Source organism: Tachyglossus aculeatus, chromosome 1 (assembly GCF_015852505.1).
Source record: "Tachyglossus aculeatus isolate mTacAcu1 chromosome 1, mTacAcu1.pri, whole genome shotgun sequence".
Taxonomy (NCBI): domain Eukaryota; kingdom Metazoa; phylum Chordata; class Mammalia; order Monotremata; family Tachyglossidae; genus Tachyglossus; species Tachyglossus aculeatus.
In genome coordinates this window covers 111,834,340-111,850,749 of record NC_052066.1, presented here as the reverse complement: position 1 = coordinate 111,850,749, position 16,410 = coordinate 111,834,340, and the positions used below count along the sequence as shown (strand labels likewise).

General features: G+C 42.9%; 1 protein-coding gene across 1 annotated transcript in view; it reads left to right on the top strand.

Annotated features, from left to right (window-relative positions):
- KCNS3 (potassium voltage-gated channel modifier subfamily S member 3) overlaps nucleotides 1-16,410 on the top strand; it is a 34,601-nt gene that overhangs the window by 11,101 nt on the left and 7,090 nt on the right. The window contains exon 2 of the mRNA XM_038748399.1: nucleotides 2,237-2,429. The gene's annotated coding sequence lies outside the window, so the exon portion shown is untranslated. The remainder of the gene's footprint in view (nucleotides 1-2,236; nucleotides 2,430-16,410) is intronic.

The following is a 16,410-nucleotide window of genomic DNA, read 5'->3' as shown; positions in this document are numbered from 1 at the left end:
TTGACTGTCTTAGATTTCCAGATCATGGGAGTCAAAGATGGTTCTAGTCTGCAGATTAAAACTCTTGTGCTCCACATTTAACCTTTCACCCTATTTCAAGCGCAGCTTGGATAACTAGTGTGAGCACTGGAACCCTGCAAGCCTTTCTGCTAAATAGCTGGGTTGAGGTCAAATGACTTACGTTCATGTGGGCCAGAGAAGCTTGTAAATGCATTTCCAATAGATTCTACCTTAATCATTGTTTCACCACTGAATGTGATATACAACAGTTTCTTTTAAAAACTGCAATCAGGGCCTATTTTTTATGGCCCAGTATTGCATACGATAACATGAAAACAAAGAAATAGGCACTTGTGTATCAGCATAAATGTATTAAAGGCATGACTGTAAATAAAGTGTTATATAACCAATGATGGGTAATCTCCTTGTCTTGAATCCACTTTAAGATGACATTGTGAACTTAGGTTTTCTTATGAATTTGTTAACATACATCTACGTGGATCAAAACATCAGACTAGGGCATAGTTTTTATGTTACAAAATGCTAAAGGATGAGATTTTTTTAGGAGGTTTAAATCTTAATTTTTAATTTAAATAGAGGCTTTAGTAATATTAGAGTATGAACATGAAATTGTCACTGTAGGGGGTGAAAATGGATTTCTTTGTTTATTAATAAATACTTTTTGAATAAAAGGGTTGATCAATCACTATTATCACTGGCATTTCTTGATCGCTGCTTATGTGCAGAGCACTGTACTAAGCGCTTTGGAGAGTACACCACAACAGAGTTGGTAGACACATTCCCTACCCACAACAAGCTTCAGTCTAGAGTCTGGCTGAAGAAAACAGGATCCAGGGCAGGGCAGTAGTTTAAGATCCCTCCTGAAGGCCCTAAGTGATCATTCTTCCTCTCTCTTTCCTGTTTTCCATTCGCCACACTTTCCCACTACCAGTACTAAGAGTGGTGGTCATTTTGCTGTGAGCTACTGCTAGAGCCCAGCTGGATGGTGACATGGTAAAAAGTAGTGGGAAAAAAGAGACGAGGGGTCACTGAATTGCGAGGTGGTACGTATGCATGATGAGAGTGGAAATGGGTTTCCCCTTACTCCTGACATTTGATTCCTCTCTCCAGGTCTCCTCTCCATCCACATACTCATTTGGGGGAAGGTGAGCCTGTGTAGGTGAAATTTGTTTCTGTGGTGATAAGTTCTGGCCCAATTTTCTCTATCTCCAAGGCTCAAAGTTTTTGTTATTATTAACATGACACATAGTAAGCGCTTAACAAATACCATCATTATTATTATAATTATTAACATGAGTAGAGGCAGCAGGGTCCAGTGGACAGAGCACAGGACTGGGAATTGGGACACCTTTTTTTAAAAAAATAGTTATTTGTTAAGTGCTTACTATGTGCCAGGCACTGTTCTATGTACTGAGGTAGATACAAAGTAATCAGGTTGGACACAGTCCATATCCCACAAGGGGCTTACAGTCTTAATCCCCCTTTTACAGCTGAGGTAACTGAGGCCCAGATAAATGAAGTGACTTGCCCAAGGTCACACTGTAGACAAGTGATGAAGCTGGGAATGCAACCCTAGTGCTTCTGACTTCCAGGCCTGTGCTCTATTCATTAGGCCATGCTGTTTCCCCCGATGTTTAATTTCTGGTTCTACCATTTATCTTCTCTGTGGCTCAGTTTCCTCATTGTGAATGAGGATAAATGACCTGTACTACCTCCTTAGACTCATCTGGACAGGGACAGTGACCGATATAATTATCTTGAATCTACCCTAGTGCTTAGCATTGTGCTTGGGGCAGAGTAAATCACTAGCATTTGTTGTTAATGAATTCAATGGATTGAGCTATTTCTGATTATTTGTAGCTCCTTTTCCTGAAATAGTAGTAGCATTTGCATTTCCACTCCCACTGTGACACTAAGAGAATAATAATAATAATCATGTTATTTGTTAAGCACTTACTATATGCCAAGCACTATACTAAGCATTGGAAAAGATATAATCAGGTCAGGCATGGTCCCTATACCACATGGGTCCTCAAAGTCTAAGAAAGAGTAACCCCATCCCAGAGGCCTGCACTGAATTTTGTTCTCTTCTCTCTCATTCATTACTAAAATTGACCAGGGAGCTGAAAATGAGGAAAAAAAAAAGAATAAAGTATTGGGCATGAATTCCACCTTTGAGATTCAATGATCTCTTCTCTAATTATTTCCTCCAAAGGTGAGAATGATTTTCCATCGACTTATTTGAACTGTAGAATCACAGGACAAGGTTCTTCTCTCCAGTCTGCAAAGCTGAGCTCTTTTGTGCACCACAGATCCCTGTGTGGATAGATGCACAGACCTTCCAAGATGGCAATGGAAATTCTTCTGGGCAGAATGAGGGCAAAGTGTGTAACCTCTCCAGAGCGTGGGTAAGAGATCTGTCTGTCTGTCTGTTTCTCTGTCACCGTAGGAAGAGGAGCAGTCTAAATTTCCAGCAGGAAAAATTTAGGTCGTATGCCAGGAAGAATTTTCTGACTGTGAGGGTGATTGCATGCTGGAAGCAGTTACCAAAAGTGACTGTTAGCTTCTTTCCTTGGAGACTTTTATTCATAAGATAATGACAATATATCTGGGTCATTAAGTAAGTTCTGGTAGGAATTAAGAGATAGAATAATGCCTTTCCAACCTTACTATTATATGGTATTCATATGAAGGCAGCTGGAAACAACGGAGAATTTATGTCCATTTAGGAGAAACAGTAATGATACACTGGCGATATAGTATGTAGCAGAGGGGTCATAAATAAGATGGTTAATGATGAACAAGAGTATCTTTCAGCCCACAGGGGAAAGACGAGCTCTCAGGCACTAATCAGATGAAAGAGTATACATGTACATGCAGTGAAAAGATGTAGCAAACATCAGCTCTGTCTGGACTGGGACTAGTGTATTTTAAGAGGATTTTTTCCCCCAAGGAAATTGATAACAATGATAATCATATTAATGATAGTATTAAAGGCTTTACTCCAAGCCAAGCACTTTCCTACATATTTAGATTGGACACAGTTCCATCCCACATGGGGTTTGTAGTCAAGGGGAACAGTGTGGCCTAATGGAAAGAGAAAGAGACTTGGGAGTCAGAGGACTTGGGTTCTAATCTTGGCTCTGCCACTTGTGACCTTGGGCAAATCACTTATCTTCTCCCTGCCTTTTCTATAAAATGAGGATTTCAATTCCTGTTCTCTCCCCGACTTAGTGAGCCCCATGTGGCACAGGGACTGCATTCAACCTGGTTAACTAGTATCTACCCCCTCACTTATAACAGTGCAGGACAGTAAGTGCTTAACATATGCAATAATAATGATGCGAAGAAGGAGGGAGAATAGGATTTTTAATCCCCATTTTACTGTTGAGGAAACTGAGATGCAGATAGCTAAGGGACTTGCCCAAGGTAACATAGTAAATGAGTGGTGTGGCTAGGATTAGAACCTTGTTCTTCTGGCTTCCAGTTCTTCATTCTTTCCATTAGACCTAGCTGTGTCCCAGTGGTTTTGATTAAAATATGCCAAAATATCTGAAAGATATTGCCAAGAAATCTAAAAATTTTGAAGTCACCATTCATTCATTCATTCATTTGTATTTATTGAGTGCTTACTCTGTGCAGAGCACTGTACTAAGTACTTGGGAAGTACACGTTGGCAACATACAGAGACAGTCCCTACCCAACTATGGGCTCACAGTCTAGAAGGGGGAGACAGACAACAAAACAAAACATGTAGATAGGTGTCAAAATCGTCAGAACAAATAGAATTAAAGCTGTATGCACATCATTAACAAAATAAATAGAATAGTAAATATGTACAAGTAAAATAAATAGAGTAATAAATCTGTACAAATGTATACAAGTGCTGTGGGGAGGGGAAGGAGGTAGGGCAGTGGGGATGGGGAGGAGAGGCAGTTTTGCTTTAAAGCCAGGAGTTCTCAGAACAGGTGACCTGTGTAACAGATTATATTCAGATATTTCATCCACCCTCAGCCCAGTTTTCAATCTATGGTATTTATTGAGTGCTTACTCTGTGCAGAACACTGTGCAGAACTCTTGGGAGAGTACAATAAAACAGAGTTGGTAGACTCATTCCCTGTCCACAGGAGCTTATGTTCATCAATTTGGTAGAGTTTCTTCCCCTGTAGATCCTCTGAGGTATAACAAGACTACAGTTCATGTGGAAAGTTCCCTCATATTTATCATTGCATTTAAAGCATTTCTTTCCTATGTGGTTTATTTGTGGATTGCACTTAAAACTTGTCAAACCTTCCTTGGAAAGGAGATTTCCTCCATATCCTCCCTGGGGAACCCCCCTACTCTGTCTTTATGCTCAAGACCCCAAGGATAATTTGCTTTTAGACTTCCCAAAATTACTTCTAGTTCTAATTCAGAGATGTGTTGGTAGGTTTCTCCACATTTTTTCTCTTGGTTTTAAAATCTGAAACAGTAGTTAGAAATGGCAAAAGTTAACTTGTCCTGTTGCTGCAAAAAGGAAAATGATTATTGAAGCAGTTTGGCCTAGTGGATAGAGCGCAGGCCTGAGAGTCAGAGGACCTGGGTTCCAATCCCAGTTCCGCTGTTTTTCTGCTGTGTGATCTTGGGCAAGTGTTTGTGCCTCAGTTACTCCATCTGTAAAATGGGGATTAAGACTGGGAGCCTCATAGGGCACAGGGACTGTGCCCAACCTGATCAGCTTGTATTTATCCCAGTAATAATAATAATAATAATAATAATAATAATAATAATAATAATAATGGCATTTATTAAGCGCTTACTATGTGCAAAGCATGTTCTAAGCGCTGGGGAGGTTACAAGGTGATCAGGTTGTCCCACTTGGTGCTCACATTTAATCCCCATTTTCCAGATAAGATAACTGAGGCACAGAGAAGTTAAGTGACTTGCCCAAAGTCACACAGCTGGCAAGTGGCGGAGCCGGGATTTGAACCCATGACCTCTGACTCCAAAGCCCGGACTCCTTCTCCTGAGCCATGCTGCTTCTCAGTACTTAGTACAGTGCCTGGAACATAGTAAATGCTTAACAAATACCATAAAAAAATTAAGGGGACAGATAGATCAATGTAATAATATCTCTTTATTGAATGGTTACTGTGTGCAGAGCACTGTACTAAGCACTTTGGAGAATATCATACAACAATAAACAGACACATTCCTTGCCCACAGTGACCTTACAGTCTAAGGGGGGGAACAGACATCAATATAAATTCATAAATTGTAGATATGTGCATATGTGCATAGGAGAAGCAGCATCGCTCAGTGGAAAGAGCCCGGGCTTTGGAGTCAGAGGTCAGGAGTTCAAATCCTGGCTCCACAACATGTCAGCTGTGTGACTTTGGGCAAGTCACTTAACCTCTCTGGGCCTCAGTTACCTCATCCGTAAAATGGGGATTAAGACTGTGAGCCCCCGTGGGACAACCTGATCACCCTGTAACCTTCCCAGTGCTTAGAACAGTGCTTTGCACATAGTAAGCACTTAATAAATGCCATTATTAAGTGCAGTGGGGCTGGGAAGGGGGAAAACAAAGGGAACAAGTCAGGGCGATGCAGAAGGGAGTGGGTTCCATATCTTCACAAAATGAGAAGTGAATACTTACAGATGTTTGCTAGTGAAAGACAGACCCTATCTAAATCTGAGTTACTCAAGTAGCCTGCATTTCATAAGGCCCTCATATAAGCCCATAGCACTTATGCACATACTTAAGTACACTTAAGTATGAGGCAGCATGGCCTAGTGGATAGAGCATGGGCTTGGGAGTCAGAAGGTCATGGGTTCTAATCCCTGTTCCTCCATTTGTCGGCTGTGTTACCTTGGGCAAGTCACTTCACTTCTCTGGGCCTCAGTTACCTCATCTGTAAAATGGGGATTGTATTTGTTAAGCGCTTACTATGTGCTAGGCACTGTTCTAAGCACTGGGGGAGATACAAGGTAATCAGGTTGTCCCACGTGGGGCTCACAGCCCCATGTGGGACAGGGACTGAATCCAAACTGATTATCTTGTATCCACCCTAGGGCTTAGTACAGTGCCTGGCACATAGTAAGTGCTTGACAAATACCATAAAAATAATAATTATTATTACATATCTTTAAATTATACATTTAAATTACTTATTTATTCACATTAATGTCTGCCTCCCCTCAAGACTGTAAGGTAATTATGGGCAGGGAACATATCTGATAATTATGTTGTATTGTACTCTCCCAAGAACTTAGTATGGTGCCGCACATAGTAAGAGCTCAAAAAATACCATTGATTGCCCCATTGATTGATGAGGCAAGCACACAGTGTACAGCTTGGCCTAGTGGAAAGAGCATTTACACTCTGAAAAATTGAAGATTCCATCAAATTGACCAAGTCATATATAGTGGGAAAACCAGGAGTACACAAAGAACTGAAATATTTGCCTCCTTAATATTGAGTGCCTTCCCACTAACACAGGAGTAGGCGAATAATCCCAAGAAAAACAAATGGTCCCGGCGGGAAAATCAGCTTCCTCTCTCGAGAATTAAACAAGGTGTGCCTGTTTCATCTTGGGTTCAGCTTGCCTGAAGTCTAAATAAGAGGCAAAGAAAAATGAGCACAATGGCAATGAATCAAAAAGACCAAAGATGAAAGAATTAGCACTCTCGAACAGTAATATCTATCAAACGGACCCTTAGGCTATTCAGAACATTCCCTCAGGGATTCGGTGCCTCATAAAAAAAATAAACACAAAAGCTTTTAGTTGATCTGAAGAAATTAACAAAAGAAATTAGTGGAATATCCCCTTTGATGGTTTGTTGAAGATGAGGCTTTTTCCCTTTACTTCTTTAAGAAATATGTTACTAGGCTACTGCATGAAGTATGTGGATTAGGAGGGCCTTGTGGAATTCCCCCAAGGTGACTCGACGATAGTCACAATTGAAATCTTAGAAGCAGATCAAACAGGAGAACTTTGGTCCCATGTATTTGCCCATGAATGCAAGGTTGTTTTTCCCCTGCACTTGACTGGTCATAGTACATATTTGAGCAGTTTTGGCAATTTCAATCCGTTTTGTGGGAAATACCCATAAATAAATGGTAGGCTTTCTTCAGCACTTAAAACAGTGCTTGGCACAGAGTGGGCGCTTGACAAATACCATGATTATTGTTATTGATCTTTTCTTTGCCAGTGTTTTGGCACATGGTAGATTCCACATTATTAGTTGAACTGCTATGTTCTGTAGCATTAAGATTAACTTGTCCACCCTTTGTTTCAAGGTTATTAGGTTTCTTTGTAATGGTATTTAAGTGCTTATGTGTCAAACACCATTCTAGGCACTGGGCTAGATACATGTACATTAGATCAGACAGAGTCCCCCTGTCCTGCGTGGGGTTCACAGTTTAAGTAGGAGGGAGAACAGGAGAACCAAGGCAGAGGGAAGTTAAGTGGCACAACAGCAAGCAATTGGGAGAGCCTGGATTTGAACCCAGGTCCTCTGACTCCTAGGCCCTCACTCCTTCCATTAGTCCATGTTGCTACCTTTATTCTTGAGTTGCCTCTTGGGTGCCTTTGCTTTCTTATTGTTTGTTGGTTTGTGGGTCCATTAAGGGTTGGGATTTCAAAGTAATTAGATAATAATAATAATAATGATTGTATTTGTTAAGCACTTACTATGTGCCAGGCACTGTTCTAAGCACTGGGGGAGATACAAGGTAATCAGGTTGTCCCACGTGGGGCTCACAGTCTTAATCCCCGTTTTACAGATGTGGAAACTGAGGCACAAATAAAGTGATTTTCCCAAGTCACCCAGCTGACAAGTGGTGAAGGCAGCATTCAAACCCATGACCTCTGACTCCCAAGCCTGGGTTTTTTCCACTGAGCCACACTGCTTCTCTAATGACCAACAAATGATTGTCTGTAGTCATGGCATATATAGATTCGTGCCCCAGCAAGTGGGTAATCAATACATGGCTACAGGAAGGAGCCCCAGTCAATTAATCATTCATTCATTCATTCATTCAATCAATCATTCCATCATAATTAAGGTGCTTACTGAGTGCAGAGCTTTGGACTTTGGAAAGTACAACATAACAATAAACAATACAGAAGTGGCATTGCTCAGCGGAAAGAGCCCGGGCTTGGGAGTCAGAGATCATGGGTTCTAATCCCGGCTCCACCATTTGTCAGCTGTGTGAATTTGGGCAAGTCACTTAATTTCTCTGGGCCTCAGTTACCCATCTGTAAAATGGGGATTAAGACTACGAGCCCCACGTGGGACAACCTGATCACCTTGTATCTACCCTGGCACTTAGAACAGGGTTTTGCACATAGTAAGCACTTTACAAATGCCATCAGTATAATAAACAGTGACATTCCCTGCCCACAACGAGCTCACAGTTTAGAGGAGGGGAGACAGACATCAGTACAAATAAATAAAATTACAGAAATATGCCTAAGTGCTGTGTGGCTGGGACTGGGGGAAGAGCAAAGAGAGCAAGTCAGGGTGATGCAAAAGGGAGTGGGAGATGAGGAAAAGTGGGTTTTAGTCAGGGTAGGCCTCTTGGAGAAGATGGGCCTTCAATAAGTCTTTGAAGCGGGTAGAGTGATTGTCAGATTTAAGGAGGGAGGGTGTTCCAGGTCAGAGGCAGGATGTTGGCCAGTGGTTTTTGCAAGACAGGTGAGATTGAGGCCCAGTGAGAAATTTCAATCATATTTATTAAGTGCTTACTGTGTGAAAAGCACTGTACCAAGTGCCTGGGAGAGTAATAATAACACTACTACTACTAATGATGGCATTTATTAAGCACTTACTATGTACCAAGCACTGTTCTAAGCACTGGGGAGGTTACAAGGTGACCAGGTTGTCCCACGGGGGGCTCACAGTCTTAATCCCCATTTTACAGATGAGGGAACTGAGGCACAGAGAAGTTAAATGACTTGCCTGAAGTCACACAGCTGACAATTGGTGGAGCTGGGATTTGAACCCATGACCTCTGACTCCAAAGCCCGTGCTCTTTCCACTGAGCCACGCTTATGCTGGAGATAATCTCATGAGATGACTTTTTGCTCGTGTTTGCTCATGGAATGGAGTTACTGAGGATTCATCCTTTCTGAGATAAAGTCTGAGTACAGTATAACAGTTCATTCATTTCATTCATTCAATCATATTTATTGAGCGCTTACTGTGTGCAGAGCACTGTACTAAATGCTTGGGAAGTACAAGTTGGCAACATAGAGAGACGGTCCCTACCCAACAGCGGGCTCACCGTCTAGAAGGGGGAGACAGACAACAAAACAAAACATACTAACAAAATAAAATAAATAGAATAGTAAATATGTACAAGTCAAATAGAGTAATAAATATGTACAAACATATATACAGGTGCTGTGGGGAGAGGAAGGAGGTAAGGCGGGGGGATGGAAGGGGGAGGAGGGCGAGAAGAATAAGGGGGCTCAGTCTGGGAAGGCCTCCTGGAAGAGGTGAGCTCTCAGTAGAGCTAGCTTGGTGGATGTGCGGAGGGAGGGCATTCCAGGCCAGGGGGAGGACGTGGGCTGGGGGTCGACGGCGGGATAGGCGAGAACGAGGCACAATGAGGAGGTTAGCGGCAGAGGAGTGGAGGGTACGGGCTGGGCTGTAGAAGGAAAGAAGGGAGGTGAGGTAGGAGGGGGTGAGGGGATGGACAGCCTTGAAGCCCAGGGTGAGGAGTTTTTGCCTGATGTGTAGGTTGATTGGTAGCCACTGGAGATTTTTGAGGAGGCGAGTAACATGCCCAGAGCATTTCTGCACATAGATGATTCAGGGAGCAGCATGAAGTATAGACTGAAGTGGGTGAGAGACAGGAGGATGGGAGATCAGAGAGGAGGCTGATGCAGTAATCCAGTCGGAATAGGATGAGAGATTGAACCAGCAGGGTAGCAGTTTGGATGGAGGAAAGGGTGGATCTTGGCGATGTTGCGGAGGTGAGACCGGCAGGTTTTGGTGACGGATTGGATGTGAGGGGTGAACGAGAGAGTGGAGTCGAGGATGACACCAAGGTTGTGGGCTTGTGAGACGGGAAGGATGGTAGTGCCGTCAACAGTGATAGGAAAGTCAGGGAGAGGGCAGGGTTTGGGAGGGAAGATAAGGAGTTCAGTCTTGGACATGTTGAGTTTTAGATGGAGGGCAGACATCCAGATGGAGATGTCTTGAAGGCAGGCACTTACCCTGCCCACAAGTTTACAGTTAACTGGCTTGACTTTTATAGTTAAATCTCAAGATGCCTGTGGGTGGGGAGAACTCTGTTACTCTTTATCGACGTAGACCTAAAGATGGTGTTGATCAGGAAAACTCACACCCAATAACAGAAGCAAACTTTAGAAACTAAGTTGATAGTGGTTGGAACAGTTTGAAATCTAATGTGTTTCTGTTGTTGGCTGCAGTGTGGGCATGAAGGCAGAATTAGTAGTGCACTCTTCTGCCGATGGTGAAATTCACCCATGCACATTAACTAGTCACCAGTGGAGTATTTACAACTGTCAAGGCCAAAGTAGTACTCTCAGTCTCAGCCCCATTGTTCTTACACAAAGACCAACTCCTGTGCTATTGTGTTTCCTGTTTACTGCACCTGACAATTATTTTCTCTTTTGCCTCCTTGTTTCATGACCCTTACGAGCCTTCTGCTTAAAGATGACGAGGGTCTGAGGCTTTGTTTTACTGTATTCTTTACTTTTCTTTCCTTGCTTCTGGTTTTCCATACAGAAGCTGTTCGGATCTCTGGCCATGGGCAGGCTGCAGTAAAGGCAAATGCTGCTGTGTTATTCATTCACAGACAGTTCTGATCTATGGCTGATTCTGGATTGTGAAGGGATTTTCAGGAAAAGTCAATATTTTTAATAGGGCAGTTAAAGTGTTTGATTCTAAATGTTCTAAAATGAGGCAATTAAAGCCTTATTAGCGAGAGTACCCAAATCTGATTTAAATGAGCCAGACCTTGAATACATCTCCCATTTCTCACAAGGGAGGAAGATACTTACATTACAAAACTGTTCTTAGAAAACAGAGATGGCCTGTCATGACAGCTACTAGATCTTCACAGCAAAGATACTTGTTGGTAGTCAGAAACCCAGTGCTGTGCCTTGTGTTTCTGGCAGAGTAGCTCATAAGAGCAGAGGGTGTAAGGGAGAGGTGACTAATGGGGAAAGTATCATGGAGGACCAGCGGCAATTCAGGGGAGAGACTGGATTTTCTAGCTTCTTCCCCTAACGCTCCTTTCTCTCCTCTCCCCTTCCATATCTCCCTTTCCTCTCCCTTCTCTCCCTTTTCTCCTATCTTGCTGTTCTCAAGCTCCTTTCGGTCAACTTCCTCTGGCTTCCCCAGTAGCTCCTCGTGATTGCTGCTGCGTCTGGTTTTCTAATGGGCTACGGGTTAGCGTGACAGGAATTCTGATTAAACACCAGTCACGTTTCTAGGATAGGATTGTTTGATGCTGGAGATAATCTCATCAGATGACTTTCTGCGCGTGTTTGCTTGTGGAGTGGAGCGACTGAGGATTCATCCTTTCTGAGATAAATTGCTAACTCATTTGAAATTGTAATATCTGTGCTTTATGATCCAATAGGAAAAATATACTCACAGATGGGAATGGACATAAATCCAGATTAGATTTTGCAGGTTAACACTGTAAAAAACAAATCAGATAAACATGCAAATGAGAAATTGTGGACTCAAGGTGAATTGGATATTACTGAAGAAAAAGGAATTTGTGTTCCCTGGGGCTAGATATTCCAGATTGCTCAGTTGATGTATTTATTGAGTTCTTTCTGTGGAGAGTACTGTACTAAATGCTTGGGAGAGTGCACTACAACAGTTGGTAGACCTGTTACCTGCCTATAGGAAGCTTACAGTCTAGAGTGTAGAGTGATTACTTTAAAGCCAACAGTAAGGAGTTTCTGTTTGATGTGGAGGTGGATGGGCAACCAGAGGAGAGTTTTGAAGAGTGGGGAGATGTGGAGCGAATGTTCCTTCTTTAGAAAACTGATAAAATCAGCAGAAGCTCGCTTAGCTACTCACTGTACCTTGATCTCGTCTTTCTCACCAATGCCTCACCAATGTCCTGCCTCTGACCTGTAACTTCCTTCCCTTTCATATCTGACAGATGATTACTCTCCCCACTTTAAAAGCCTTATTAAAATCATATCTCCTTCAGAGGCAAACTAAATTGGAGAAGCAGTGTGGCCTAGTAGAAAGAGCACAGGCTGGAGAATCAAAGGTCGTGAGTTCTATTCCCACATCTGCTACATATCTGCTGTGTGATATTGAGCAAGTCACTTCACTTCTCTGGTCCTCAGTTACCTCATCTATAAAACGGGTATCAAGATTGCGAACCCCATGAGGGACAAGGGCGATGTCCAACCTGATTACTTTGTATCTACCCCACTGCTTAGAACAGTGTTTGGATCATAGTAAGCACTTAAAAAATCCCACATTCATTATTATTCTTAAGTTCTCATTTCCCTTTATCACCTCTCCCTTCTATGTCATCCTTGCCCTTGGACTTGTATGCTTTAAGCACTAGATGTTCACACCAGTCTCACCCCAAAGCCCTCATATACATATCTATATTTATGTAATAATAATAATGATGTCATTTGTTAAGTACTTACTATGTGCAAAGCACTGTTCTAAGCACTGGGGAGGTTACCAGGTGATCAGGTTGTCCCACGGGGGGCTCACAGTCTTCATCCCCATTTTACAGATGAGGTAACTGAAGCACAGAGAAGTTAAGTGACTTGCCCAAAGTCACGCAGCTCACAAGTGGTGGAGCCGGAATTTGAACCCATGACCTCTGACTCCAAAGCCCGTGCTCTTTCCACTGAGCCATGCTGCTTCTCTATATGTATAAATGTATACATATATACATCAGTGTACATACATATACACTTATGTACATATCAGAGAAGCAGTGTGGTATAGTGGAAAGAGCTCAGGCTTGGGAGCCAGAGGTTGTGGGTTCTAATCCTGGCTCCCCCACTTGTCAGATGTGTGACTTTGGGCAAGTTACTTAGCTTCTCTGTGCCTCGGTTACCTCATCTGTAAAATGGGGATTAAGACTGGGAGCCCCATGTGGGACAATCTGCTGACCTTTTGTCTATCCTAGTGCTTAGAACAGTGCTTGGCACATAGTAAGCGCTTAACAAATACCATAATTATTATTATATCTGTAATTTATTTTAATGCCTGTTCCCTCCTCTAGACTCTAAGCTCCTCGTGGGCAGGGAGCAGCTCTACAAACTCTGTTGTATTATAATAATTATTAATAATTGTAAGTAAGGTCACATCTCCTCCAAGAGGCCTTACCTGGTTAAGCACTCTTTTCCCCAGCTCTCTCTCCCTTCAGCATTGTCTATGCACATGGATCTGTGACCTTTGGGCATTGGATACTTACCCCACCCTCAAACCCACAGCACTTAGGTACAGATCTAAAAATTATGTATTATACATTATTTACATTAATGTCTGTCTCTGTTCTAGACTGTAAGCTCATTATGGGCAAGGAACATGTCTACCACCTCTGTTTTGTTGTACTCTCCCAAGTGCTTAGTACAGTGCTCTCTGTGCAATAAAGATTTGATAGATAACCCTGATGTTGACAATTATAGCACTTGTTAAAAACTTACTATGTGCCAAATACTGTCCTAAGCACTGGGTAGATACAAGTTAATCAGGTTGGATAAGTCCATGTCCCTTTTGGTGCTCACAATCTAAATAGGAGGGAGTAGGATTTAATCCCCATTTTATAGACGAAGTTAGTAAGGCACAAAGAAGTTAAGTGACTTTCTCAAGGACATGCAGGAGACAGGTGGTAGAGCAGGGAGTAGAATCCAGGTTCTCTAACTTCCAGGCTTATACTCTTCCAGGCCTATGCTCTACCCACTAGACAACACTGCTTCTATGTATTCCCCCAAGTACTTAGTACAGTACACACTGTGTTTAATAAATATGATATGTGCTTGCATCAGCATAGTAGCACTTTGGATGCAGAGAAAAGGGCAGATTTTAGTGATTTTTGTGAAGGTAGAACTTACAGGATTTGGTGACAGGCTGAATATGTGGGTTGTATGAAAGAGATGAGCCGAGGACAATAGCCAGGTTAAGAGATGGCGAGATAATTCTGAATTGTACTTTCCAAGCACTTAGTACAGTGTTCTGGACACAGTAAGCACTCAGTAAATACAATTGAATGAATGAATGAATAATGAGGTTAGTGGTATTGTCTACAGTGATGGGAAGGATATGGGGAGGACAGGGTTTGAGTGGGAAGATGAGGAGTTGTGTTTTGGACATGTTAAGCTTCAGGCGTTGGCAGTGTATCTAGGTAGAGATATCCTGAAAACAGGAGGAAACGTGTGACCACAGAGGAGAGAGGTCAGGGCTGGTGAGATAATATTGGGGAATCATCTGTGTATAGTTGAAGTCATGGGGGTGAATAGGTTCTCCCGGTGAATGGATATAGATGGAAAGTTGAAGGGGGCACCGAAGTGAACCTGAGGGACTTCAACAGTTAAAGGGTGAGAGGTAGAGGAGGAGCCTGCAAAAGTGACCGAGAAGTGTCACAAATCCCCCCTCCCCACCCAGCTCATACCAACCAGGACCTTCCTGGACCAGTGGAGCCTCGGTGATACGTAGTAAAGTCAAACCATACCACCAACCACCAAGGTTACTGTGGAAAGTTTTTTACTTAGTTTTACTAATGCACAAGGGAGTGGCACATACACACAAACACTCACTCCACTCCACTCCACCAAGGGTGCAATACCAGTCTGCTGGTCAAGGGAGCCCGTTCTGCCAGCTTCCAAGTGCTGTTACCTTCTACTGCTTTCCAGTGCTGCCCTCCTGGTGTTTCTGCTGCTCTACGTGCTTAGTACAGTGCTCTGCACTCAGTAAGCGCTCAATAAATACGATTGATGATGATGATGATGATGATGATTATTTAGCGTGCCTCTGTGCATGCTTCTTTCCTGAATGCTTCTGCTCCACGTGCTTCAGTGCTGCTCTTTGCAGTTACCTCATGTGTCTTCTGAGTGCCTCCATTCTTCTCTTGCTACTTCTGTGTGCCCCTTCACAATTCAAAGCAACTGCCTTTTATCTTCCTTAGGCGTCACAGCTGTGGCTCTACATGACAGTCATTGACTGGTCCAGGACCGTTACCAGGTAGAGCAGGGAGAGAAGGCCACACCTCCCTCCATGCTCCACCCTCACAGGCCAGGAATTACCTGCAGTCAGGTAGAGCCCATCCATGCCTTCGCCAGTCTCTTCTATCTTTTGTTGTTCACGAGATCACGAACAGTCACTAAAAAGGCAACTTGTTGTGGGCTCACTACAAGAAGAAAGCAGCAGAGAGTGAGGCGGAGAACCAGGAGAAGACAGTGCCAGGGAAGCCAAAGTTTTATAATGGTTCAAAGAAGAGGATGTTCCAAATTGTCAAAGGCAGCTGTGAGGTCAAAAGAATTAGGATGGAATTCAGGGTTTGGATTTGGCAAGAAGAAGGTTATTGGTGACTTGAGAAGGCTGTTTCTGTGTAGTGAAAGGGGAGAGAAACCAGATTGCAGGGGATTGAGGAGAGAGGAAGTGTGAACAATTCAGTCAATGTGTTTGGAGAGGAGTGGTAGGAGGGAGATGGGGCAATAACTGGAGGGATCTTGGGGTCAAGAGCTTTTAGATTGTTTTTTCTTTTTTTAGGATGGAGATATATGAGCATATTTGTGAGCAGTGGGATAAAGGTATTGGAAAGTGAACGGTTGAAGATGAGAGGAAGGAAAGAAGGAAAGGGACAAGGCTTTTGATAAGGTGTGAGGGGATGGGATTAGAGGCACAGGTAGAGGGGATAGATTTTGAGAGGAGGAGACAGATCTCTTCTTAAAATATGCTGGAAAAGAGGGGAGAGTTGAAGAAGGGGCAGGAGGAGGAAGGGACTGGAGAGGAGCAGGGGAGATTTTATGGAGATCACATCTGAAAATTTCAACTTTGTCCATAAATTACATGTGCAGGTTATTAGAAGAAACAAATGGTGGAGGCAGAGGAACAGGGAGATTGAGGAGGGAGTTAAAGATCTGGATCAACTGGCATGGACAATGCCTGTGGGAGTAAATAAGGATGGAGAAGCATTGTTGTCTAGTGGAGGAAAGGGCAGAGATAAAGCAGGCAAGCATCAATTTGAGATGGACAAGGACAATCAGTTGTCTGGATTTCTGCCAGTATCACTCCACGGCTCATGCACAGAAGCAGAGGAAATGCCCTGTGGAGATTATTCAGATTGCAGATTAGTGGTACGCAATCAGCAGAGGGACAGGGAGAGAGAAATTCGAGTTCATTGGAGAGGGCAGTGTTAAGCATATTGATTTGTGCGT